The 10,415-nt window shown below is 36.6% G+C and overlaps 1 pseudogene; it reads left to right on the top strand.

Annotated features, from left to right (window-relative positions):
- Positions 1-461: 461 nt before the first annotated feature.
- LOC149158694 (FRIGIDA-like protein 3) lies at positions 462-4,768 on the top strand (annotated as a pseudogene).
- Positions 4,769-10,415: the final 5,647 nt, after the last annotated feature.

Genomic DNA, 10,415 nt, shown 5'->3' with positions numbered 1-10,415 from the left:
ATTCATGCCAGAAACCAGTGAAAATCCAAGTTCAAAATTAAATGAATGTATTGTAATACAAAACCAATATTTAGAATACTTAGTAGTAACTAACATAAATCAGTAAGAACATCAAAATTACAACAATAAACCATGTAAGAAAACTGAGAAAAAGTATGTTATTAATGAGACTAATCAATAATTAATAACATCTCTTTATTAACACATATATGCAGGAACGAAAACTAAGCTAGACACCTGTAGCAAGAAGAAGACTCTCAAGGAATTATAATTATGTACTCAAATACTAAACCCTTAGTTTGTAGAAAAAAGTAAAGATCCTAAGGTAAACATAAACCGTTATTAATCCTAACCTTTAACCCTCGTCAGAGTATTGCAACAAAAATGCAGAACACCCCAATAAACAAGTAGGAGCCTCACGACCTTCATAACTAAACGAAGTCGACTGCTCCATATAAGGAATGACACCTGGAAAGGTAAAAGGAACGACTGCATGGGTCAGAAGCTGCACGACTGCATGTTAGCAACCCCATAATGACGTGAAAACTAAGGTGAGAACCATTTACCTACATGTAACCAGTCACAACATACCCAACAATTAGTCATTTAAATATAACTAGAGGGGAAAAGAAAATGAGAAAAATATTGACTTAAAAAGAAACAAAATCCTATGGTTCAAAAGAAAAAATAAAGATACTTGGTTTGGGGAGATGGGTTATGGTGTGGCTAAGTTGAACCCATGTTCTCTTTTAACAAACATAAAATAGATAAACCACATTATGTTGTGAACATAGAAATGCTTGATAAAATGCAAGGAAATTAGAATGATAATTGTAACCTACAACGTACCTGGAAAACTGGTAGGGAGCTTGAATGGAAAAGAATATTGAAGCTCATTATAGTCAAATCGTCTATGTGGGCCGAAACCAAGTAAGAGAAAATTCCTGTAAGGACTGCTTAAAGTGATACAACCAACAGTAGAACTGAAGCAAGGACTTTTTGGCACTCACCATGGAATTACGGTAGCAATGTTAAACCAAAATCCTTGATCCTACGGAGTCAGGTTGCAAATCGGGGACATCATAAAGGCTGAATGACAATATAGACGAGGAGACCGGAGGTGCAGTGGTTACCCTTAACTACCCCTTACAAATCATGAACCACCCGATTGAAATATTGAACAATCAAGGGAGACCGTGGAACCAAGTGTCACATACGGGCTGAAACCGAGTTACTGTTGACAGCGCCAGATGAAGGGTCGAGAGACTTCTCCAATATGACAATTAAACTATAATGTGGAAACCAAGAGCTAAAGGTGCATGATAGTTTTATTATACATAAACACTCAGTACTTCATTTGCAGAACAACAATGTATATATATTCATGAGAATGGTACATAACAATCTATTTAACTAGCATTTGCACCAAATGTTGCAAAGGAAACGCCGTAAGGCATAAATTGAGGAACAATTCCAACATGGGAATGGAAAAATGTACATAAGATGCAGATATGTATCATAAATGAGATTCTAAAGATGTATAAATTGAATTTTATTTAGGGTGCCTAAGTCTATATATTTTTTAATTATTGAATTAATATTGCATATAAATCTCATAAAATTCAACAAACTTATAATTGAGGGCTCTGATCTCTAAGTTTGACTTTGGGTCATTAACATGGTAATGCATTGTCTCAACCACTAAACCACATAACAACAAACAAAAGACTACAAAATGTTATGATCATTACTAAAGTAAACCCAATGACTCTACACACAATAATTTATTCTTTACTCGAAGAGAATATTTCTTAACCATATCCACAAAAAGATTGCAAGGTGGAAAGCATTATGCAGAACAGAATCTCTGTTATTATAACTTGTAAGTTGTAGCATTGTTCCAACCAATAAAACTATCTTCACATTTTGGAAGATCAAATGGAAATAAGTTTTGAAGAATTCAATAAAAAACGTCCAAGATCATTGGATCACATGATTAATGGTACCCTGTCCTATGAATCTAATATTTTTATGCACTTACAATTAAGGGAGAAAACAAGGTCCAAACAATGTATACCACAGGGACCAATAAATAGTATATTTGAAAATCCTTACTAGGATCAGAAAAAACAACATTACTTCTCCTTAAATCCTTCACAATCAAATTATACAATTGTTGTACAACACAAGGCCCATGCTGTTGTCAATAGTTCTGATTGAGAATGCGACCAGATTCCTTCAATCTCATACAGTGATTAATGCACCAATTATACAATTGTTGTACACCACAAGACTCATGCTGTTGTCAATCAAGCAATAGTTCTGATCAAGAATGCGCCAGATTCCTTCAATCTCATATAGTGATTAATGCACCAAACACAGGTGTACTAGTTGCAATGACTTTTATATCATTTTACTGATGTTGTCATGTCAAAATCAATGTGATACAGTTAAGTCACCTTTAAGAAGAACCTCATTGCAATTTCTATACAAGGATGTCTGTCTTATCATTACTCATTCTAATTTCACCTCTTTTATTGTCAAACTTCACGAATTAGCCTCCAAATGCTTGCTTCATCCACAGACCAGTCAATTACCTTTTATAAATATTTTGTTTGAGCATTGGAACTCAATAACATTTACAAAATTATAAAATTTTTATCTCCAATCAATTTCTTTTCTTTTCTTTTTCTTTTTCTGATTTCCACTTATTATTGTTATATAAATATCTAAACTCATTTTATAATACTTTAAAAATAGAAATTTTCAGATATTATAAACCCTAAATCCTTTCTTCCCATTCTTAATGACTTTTGCAATTGGAAATAGGGCTTTGTAATGAGGTTCCCTCTGCATTAAACTCTGCAACTGACCCACCACGGTTACTGTTAGAGTCCTTGGAGGGGTTTTATTCTCTTGAACAAAAGTCAAGTGACAAGAAAGAGTCTCGGCTCCCGGCTCTACGCCGGGCCTGTACATTATTACTGGAATCTCTTGTACCTGTTTTGGCAGATCCTATTTTGGGTGTTGAACATCCAGTTCTGCCCTTAAATATAAAGGAGCAAGCCAAAAGTATTGCACATGAATGGAAGTCGAAGATAAACCTTGAAGGAGATGTTGCCAATGGCAATTTGTTAGAGGCCCAGGCCTTCTTGCAACTTCTAGCTACTTTTGGAATTGCGTCAGAGTTTGATAAAGATGACTTATGCAAGCTTGTTCTTGCAGTTGCACGGTGCAGGCAGACACCTGAACTCTGTCGTTCCCTTGGACTTGAATAAAAAATGCCAGGTTGGTTGCCTGGTGTTATGTAATGTTAGCCTCAGTGGCTAGGCTGGCAAAATTTCCATCCATTTTGGTAGATAGGCTTTTTGTTGTTTTTCTGGCATTCATGGCTAGCTTGGTTTTTTTGAGGGACTGGTGGATTTTATCAGTATACTTGGTTGTGGCTGATTGAGTTGAAGATAAATTTTGGTAATCCTGGCTGTAGTAAACCTTCCCAACATTTTTTGTTTAGTCCAGTGAACGGGTTTCTAAGTTGACGGGGTTGGTAGTCTTTTCTTTAGATCTCAACATTTCATATGCAAGGCAGATACTGAGTGGCCTCTACTAGGTAGACATCTTTTTATGAGGTAGAAAGTTGTATGTAAGTTATTTTGTTGATATTAATAAAGGCACCTGAAGATGATCAGCTATGGTAAAGTGTCATAAGGCCTTTCATGAGTGGGGAACTGTTTACTTACGAAAATGGTCTCAAGCTGACATAGCTGTTATCTTTATTGACAAATCCGTTGAAGTTGTCTGTATTGTTTTTTCTTTCACAGTAAACTGCCTTTTGGTATTTCAAATGTTTGTGACATATTCAGGTTAATTGAAAATTTTGTGACAATTTCATGCAGATGTTGTAGAAACCCTGGTCAATAGTGGAAAACAAATTGAGGCAGTCAACTTTGCTCATGCATTTGGGTTGACAGAGAAGTTTGCACCTGTTCCTTTGTTGAAGGAATATCTGAAAGATGCTAAGAAAGCTTCTCAGGCAAGTTTAAAAAGCGGGAATAACTCTACTGTTGCACAAGTACGATTGTATTACTGTTATACAAAATGTCTTGTTATGTGATGATCATTTTGGCTTAGTATTGTTGGTTATATCAGAAGTTCCTTTTTTGACCGATATTTTTATTTGGTGCTACAGAATGAAGTAAATACAAAAGAGCTTTCTGCTTACAGAGCTGTTATAAAGTGCATTGAGGAGCACAAACTTGAATCACAGTTCTCACTAGATCCTCTTCAAAAGCGTGTAGCTCAGCTAGAGAAAGCTAAGGCTGACAGAAAAAGGTCTGCAGGTGCTATTAAGTCTCAACCTAAGCGTCCTCGTGCTAATGGAGGAAATGCTGGTGTATATATGCCTCTGTTAAGTGCAGATGAAAGAACTCCGACTCTTTATGCTTCTTCCAATGGTGCAGACAGAAGCTTTTATAGGTCTTTGGATAGAGTACAATATTCTGGTGCAGCTCCAGGTGTTACATCCTACAACCTACAGGGCCAAAATGCATATGACAGATGAAACCAAGGATTATATGGAGCAGGTTATGGTGTTGGAAATAGGACTCCAGTCTCGCTCTCAAGGCCATATATGTATCCATCAGATAACATGGGACCTTCGTTGTTGGGTTTCGGTTCTTACAATTCCTCTACTAATTACAACAACCATCACTTTGGCAGTAGACTACCTGCCCCTCCTCCAGCGTATCAGTCTTCTTTTATACATTAGGTAGGTATGGTGCTTATATTACCATGGTCAAGCAAGTTCTGATCTTATCAGGCCCCATAAAACCTTTTCTATTGGATGTGGCTGGTAGTAAGCACTTAACTTTGAAGAGGTTTTTTGACTTTGTTTCTGTAAATCTAAAAGATTGGCAAAGTTCATTTGGCAGCTTTTCACAATTTTCAATGGTGTTTTCTTCTATTAAGGAATTTTATTTTTGTATGGTATTGAGTGCTTCATCACTTTCCCAGGTTACTATATACTGTAGTGTTTACAGTTCAAAGATGATTCTATGCATAATTTTGGTATTTTTTTATTTGTTTGACAAATCAGAGAGGATCAATCTGTCTCTTTGTGGAAGATTAAAATTTGGTGAATAATATATCATTTGTGATCTTGTTCGGAGCTCATAACACAAGACTTTCAATTGCATTTGTATGCCGAGGGCTTGTCTTGTGCTGAATATTATTTAATTGTCCACTTGCACCTTACCTCATTGGTACCTGTTTACTCTATGCCTATGAAGCGAATCAGATTTTATTTTGATTAGTCCAATTGTAAGGCTATTTTTGAAACTGGACCCTGCCCCTCTTAAGCTGGACCCTACCCCTCTTAAGCTGCTGCATGATTTAAATCCCCCTTTTTGAGCAGAAATGATTTGTAGTACTAGTGGTATAGTTGTTATACCCTGCATTAATATTTTTGTGTTCTCTGTAACGAGGACAAAGCACATTGGAGTTATATGTCCCATCTAGAACTAGCAATTGTCGCAAAAGGTACAAAAAGAGGCCGATAGGATTATTAAATTAGAATTGTTGAATTTCTCTAGAAGAGATGTTGGTTCAAGCCTACAAGGAGCAAAGAGATTTGATGTTTTGAGTTCTATGCTTTTTAGACACCATATTTCTTTAAATACAACTTAATTTTAGAAAAGTTCAACCCCAATGCAGTTCTGCCATGCAGACATACACTTAAATCGCTATTGGGCTTATGATATTGACAAATTCAAAGTAAACTAGTATACAAGAGAATGTACCAAGCTAAACCACAAGTTACACATCTTCAGACCTAAAAAAGTACATAACAATGGTTTGGCATATCAATAGCGATATCATAATTGCTTTTCCTTCCACATACATACAATTGCTCCGAAGGCAAGGACAAGAAAATTTTCAGCTCTAGTGAGCACCAGTGGGTCACCAAAACGAGTGACCACTAATGGCTTTCACATTTATACAAGGAATTGGCAAGGGACTTTACATGGACTCCACTCAACTTCAGACACAGCTTCAGCCAATATGGAGAGTGATTGAAATTGAACATAGCTAAGTAGTGGCATTGGCTCACAGTAATACACCAAGTATAAAATATTGAAGCTTTTACAGAAGCAAGGAGTAAGAAAAATTATGAAGCTTAGAGAAGTAGATTTAAATCAATCAAAGCTTGTTGAACAACTATAATGTCCATAGAAATAATCTTCCAATGTTTTGCTCTCATGTACAAGATTTACACTTTGATCTGGACTACTGTTTGATACCAAATCATCATCAACTCCAAGCATTGCAAGTGATAGATGAGTTTGGATGTCACAACTCCCAGAGTTTTCTCCAGATTCATCCTCAATCAATTCATCTAATTCCATGGACATTGTCAATTACCTCTTGTTCCAATAAGGTAGGTCATCTCCTTCTCCTCGTAGTAATTTCAAAGTCTGTAATAATAAGTTACAGACAAACAATGAGGAAGAATAAGTTCACATTCTTACATTAACATTTATCCATTGTCTGAAATTTCACAAAGTCAGTTTAATGCAAAGGTAAGCCACTTTATTTGGGGAAACCAAAGCTTTCAATTCAAATCTTGCAATCCAGATTTCAGCTAGGATAGTGATTCTCGGGAAAGCTATATACTCTCTTGATATTGGAGCGAAAGCAGATATGCTGGCTCTTCTTGCCTATTCAGGGAGGGGTAATTTACATACCATCAACATCTCTTCTGCGGTTTAAGGGTGATGATTTCACAAATTGAACTACTAAACAAATGTTTAGATTACAACCCTAAACACTAGGTCTAAACAACCTTTACTCTATGTCAGAAGGATATCAACTCGATATTTCATGTGCCATTCTTTGTTATGGGAAAACACAATTCTAGCACTAACTCCTCACAGGAAAGGAAATGTCTTCAAGCAACTAAATTTGACATCAGAAACTGAAACATATATATGAAACTAATGAGAATAAGAGTAATTACTCTGTTCATTCGAGGTCGAAACTGAGCTGCCTGTCTCAGACAACATGCTGCACAAATGACCATTCTCTTCATCTTCCTCATGTCATAAGCATCTTCCAAAAGTGGATCTGCAAGTTCTTTTACAGAGCCAGCTGCTAGTAATGGCCTTGCCTAAATTTTGAAATTTACAAGAGATTAAGATTTTGAACCAAGACAAAGAAACCAAAAGAATCCAAAATTATCAAATACAAAACAAGCAAGGACACTAGAGCCCTACCCACATAACCAAGCTTTCTTGGCCTTTAGGATTCTTGTCATTGATTGGTTTTCTTCTAGTTATTAGCTCTAGAAGAACTACTCCAAAGGAATACACGTCTATTGTTGTTTCCCACCCCCTCGAGAATAGATTCACTAATGGATTCCCACAGTCTGAAATAAAATCCAAGGCATCAAAAGGTAAACCTAGGATACCCACTTATTCAAGACATGTTCTCTAGAGACTGTCACTTTGCATTTAAGTAATTTAATTCATACTCTTATGCAGATCTCAACAAGTTTCCTTCAACCGATCATCTTGGGTACCTGCTTGAGGTACTGGAGAATAACGAAGATGAGCCTAAGCGGGACAATGATGATCAAGAAAAGTAGAGATCATCATCCACAGTCTGTAGTTCTGTAAAATAAAGAACATGACAAAGATTTTACTTAGAAAACAAGCTGTCAATAATGGGTTCCTGGAAGTAGTTGAATAGAAGCTACTTTGTTTTGTTTTGGTGTTTATTATAAAAAAGTAATGATCAGTGAGTTTCTTTCCTTGCAACAGCTATGGACATAACCTTCCAGAGAGTCCATTTTCAAATCTTAATGGATCCAATGGTATTAAAACAATATTATATACTACAAAGAAAACAATGGGGAACGTGCCCACTATTTCCAAAGTTTTAACACAAGCATCATCAAAATCTGCTATCGATAAGGAACTTACTTGTTCTATATGTCTAGGTACTTAGAATATTCGTTTCTTTTTACATTGTTATTTCAATGATTTATCTGTATTCTAACAATAGACAACAAAATCTGAAACTTCTACCCATAAATCTATGTGCAGATGCCGTTGTGGAGCCGAAGCAATTAGCATGTAGCCAGTTATTTTGTTTCAAATGTGCGCCAAAGGTGAGATAAACCAAGCACTCATTTGCATTATTAAATCAATATATTTTTGAAAGAACATATATAACTGATTGAGGCTGCCATTTATGTGAATTCTGTTGGTGCAGGTAATTAAATTGTCTGAGGAGTGCCCTATCTGTGTGCAACACAAGGGCAACCAAGTCTTTAAACTTTCTGCAAGGAGAGATTTACAATTTGATTATTACCCTTGGGAAAGAGAGCCAGTCCCACACCAAATGTGTCGTAGTTATACAAAATATACATCATGATACTCAGCTTGGTCCATTTCTCAGATGGCACCGGGTCTAAAATATAAAACAATTTGAAAATGGTGCAAATGCAATCCTTTGTACCTATATGAAGATACAAATAATGTACACAGTGCCCCGAGATACATCAATGTTCTGCCCTGGGGCCTGATTTATATTTTGTTTTTTCCGACTGAGATCTTCATCCCCACTGAATTGGGATTTTCAAACTGAGCAAGCAGCCAGGAAATTTGTCTACAGATAACTATAGAAAATTCAATAGAAAATTCAGAAGATGCCAAGGAAATCAAAACTCCAGCGAAGCCATCACTACTGTCTGCGAAGGGTTTCGAGCGGGTAATCTCTCCAGCATGAGATAAACAGGGAGTTCAACCAACGCTGATTAAAATTCCAACTATAATGATTTGATCCAACGGCACAATCTCTTTTAATCGTCTAACACATCAAATCAATGGTCGAAAATAGGACACGGTGGCATATAAGGGAGTTCTTCCCAGAAGGAAATGCCTTACGGCATAATTAACTTATAAAATATCTAGATTAAAACATATTTTATGATCAGACTAATATTTTAAAAGCTTCCTTAGTACAGGATGGAACATCAAAATAATATTTAGACAAAAACATCAAGCTAATATTTAGATGACAGATAAAATAAATATCATGCCAAGGGTAATTTTAGAAGGAAATTGCCAAACACATACCAACCCACTGCGTATTTTGAATTAAAGGTTAAAAATAACACAGTGAAACATCCATTTTCAGCGTAAAGAAAACAGGAATGACAATTAACCCATTAATACTGCAGTACGCTAATGAAGCATCTATAGTAAAACTGAAGACCGGCAAATGGAGATATAAGTCCTATCTAAAAAGTAAAACAAGGAAGCGAGCAGATAGATACGCTTAAAGCCTAACAATTTTTTGAGGATTCCTGAACCAAGAAAAAGAGTGGAAAGTGTGAAGTTTGATGAGAGATTCCTTTGCAAGCATCTAATCATGGTTCAACTAACCATCCGAGTCATTCCTACCAGTACAGTTGGTAGGATATCGTTGGTCGAGTTGTGGTTGAGATGGACACTCACTCGCAGTCCTCGTGACAGTCCTTATTGGTGTTTGGTAATCCTCTAGTGATCTGTTCAGGTCTGTTGTCATTGTACCAAAATGATCTACTAGCTCTCAACAAAGGGCAACTAAACGAGACTGTCGAAGACAACAACGGCCGCGGAAGCGGCGGTTTTCTCTGGTTTGCCTGGAGGCGCCAAAAATGAACCGTTGCATATTGTCTTCCAGCAACTGCAGATTTATATTTCTGCTCACATTTATTCTCTGCTGTTGTCGCCGCTGCCGATTTGGGTTCCTTATCTGCAGTGGATGCAATCCTAGCCAGTTATGATATCGTTGTCGATGCTGCGCCCCTTCCCGCGGGTAATCTCTCCAGCATGAGATAAACAGGGAGTTCAACGTGAGATAAAGAGGGAGTTCAACCAGCGCTGATTAAAATTCCAACTATAATGATCTGATCCAACGGCACAATCTCTTTTAATCGTCTATCACATCAAATCAATGGTCGAAGATAAGACACGGTGGCATATAAGGGAGTTCTTCCCAGAGGGAAACGCCTTACGGCGTAACTAGATGTTATCAAAGCAAATACTCCATTACTACAACTGAAACAAAACTTGGTAATGTTGTAGCTAAATAGGGCAACATAGACTAAAACTAAAAAGGTAGATGATTGTCCAAGTAATACTTGAAGTCTGTTATAGATAGTTGAGTTCTGCCCACTCTTCAAATTTCTATCTGTTGCCTGCTGAAAATGGATCAAGTGGGGCATTTCTGAGAGCATTCCTTGTTATGATAGGGATTGACAAATTTAAGGTAAAGTCCAATCCAGACTAACTCTCTTTAGTTGAAACTTGAAACAATCTGAACAAGAAGTCTCGTCCAAGAGCATCATGAAAGATAGCATCATGAAATAC

Source organism: Pinus tabuliformis, chromosome 5_2, assembly GCF_031772625.1.
Source record: "Pinus tabuliformis cultivar Carrire ecotype Pingquan chromosome 5_2, CPIR1, whole genome shotgun sequence".
Classification (NCBI taxonomy): Eukaryota; Viridiplantae; Streptophyta; class Pinopsida; order Pinales; family Pinaceae; genus Pinus; species Pinus tabuliformis.
This window is presented reverse-complemented; position numbering and strand designations above follow the sequence as displayed.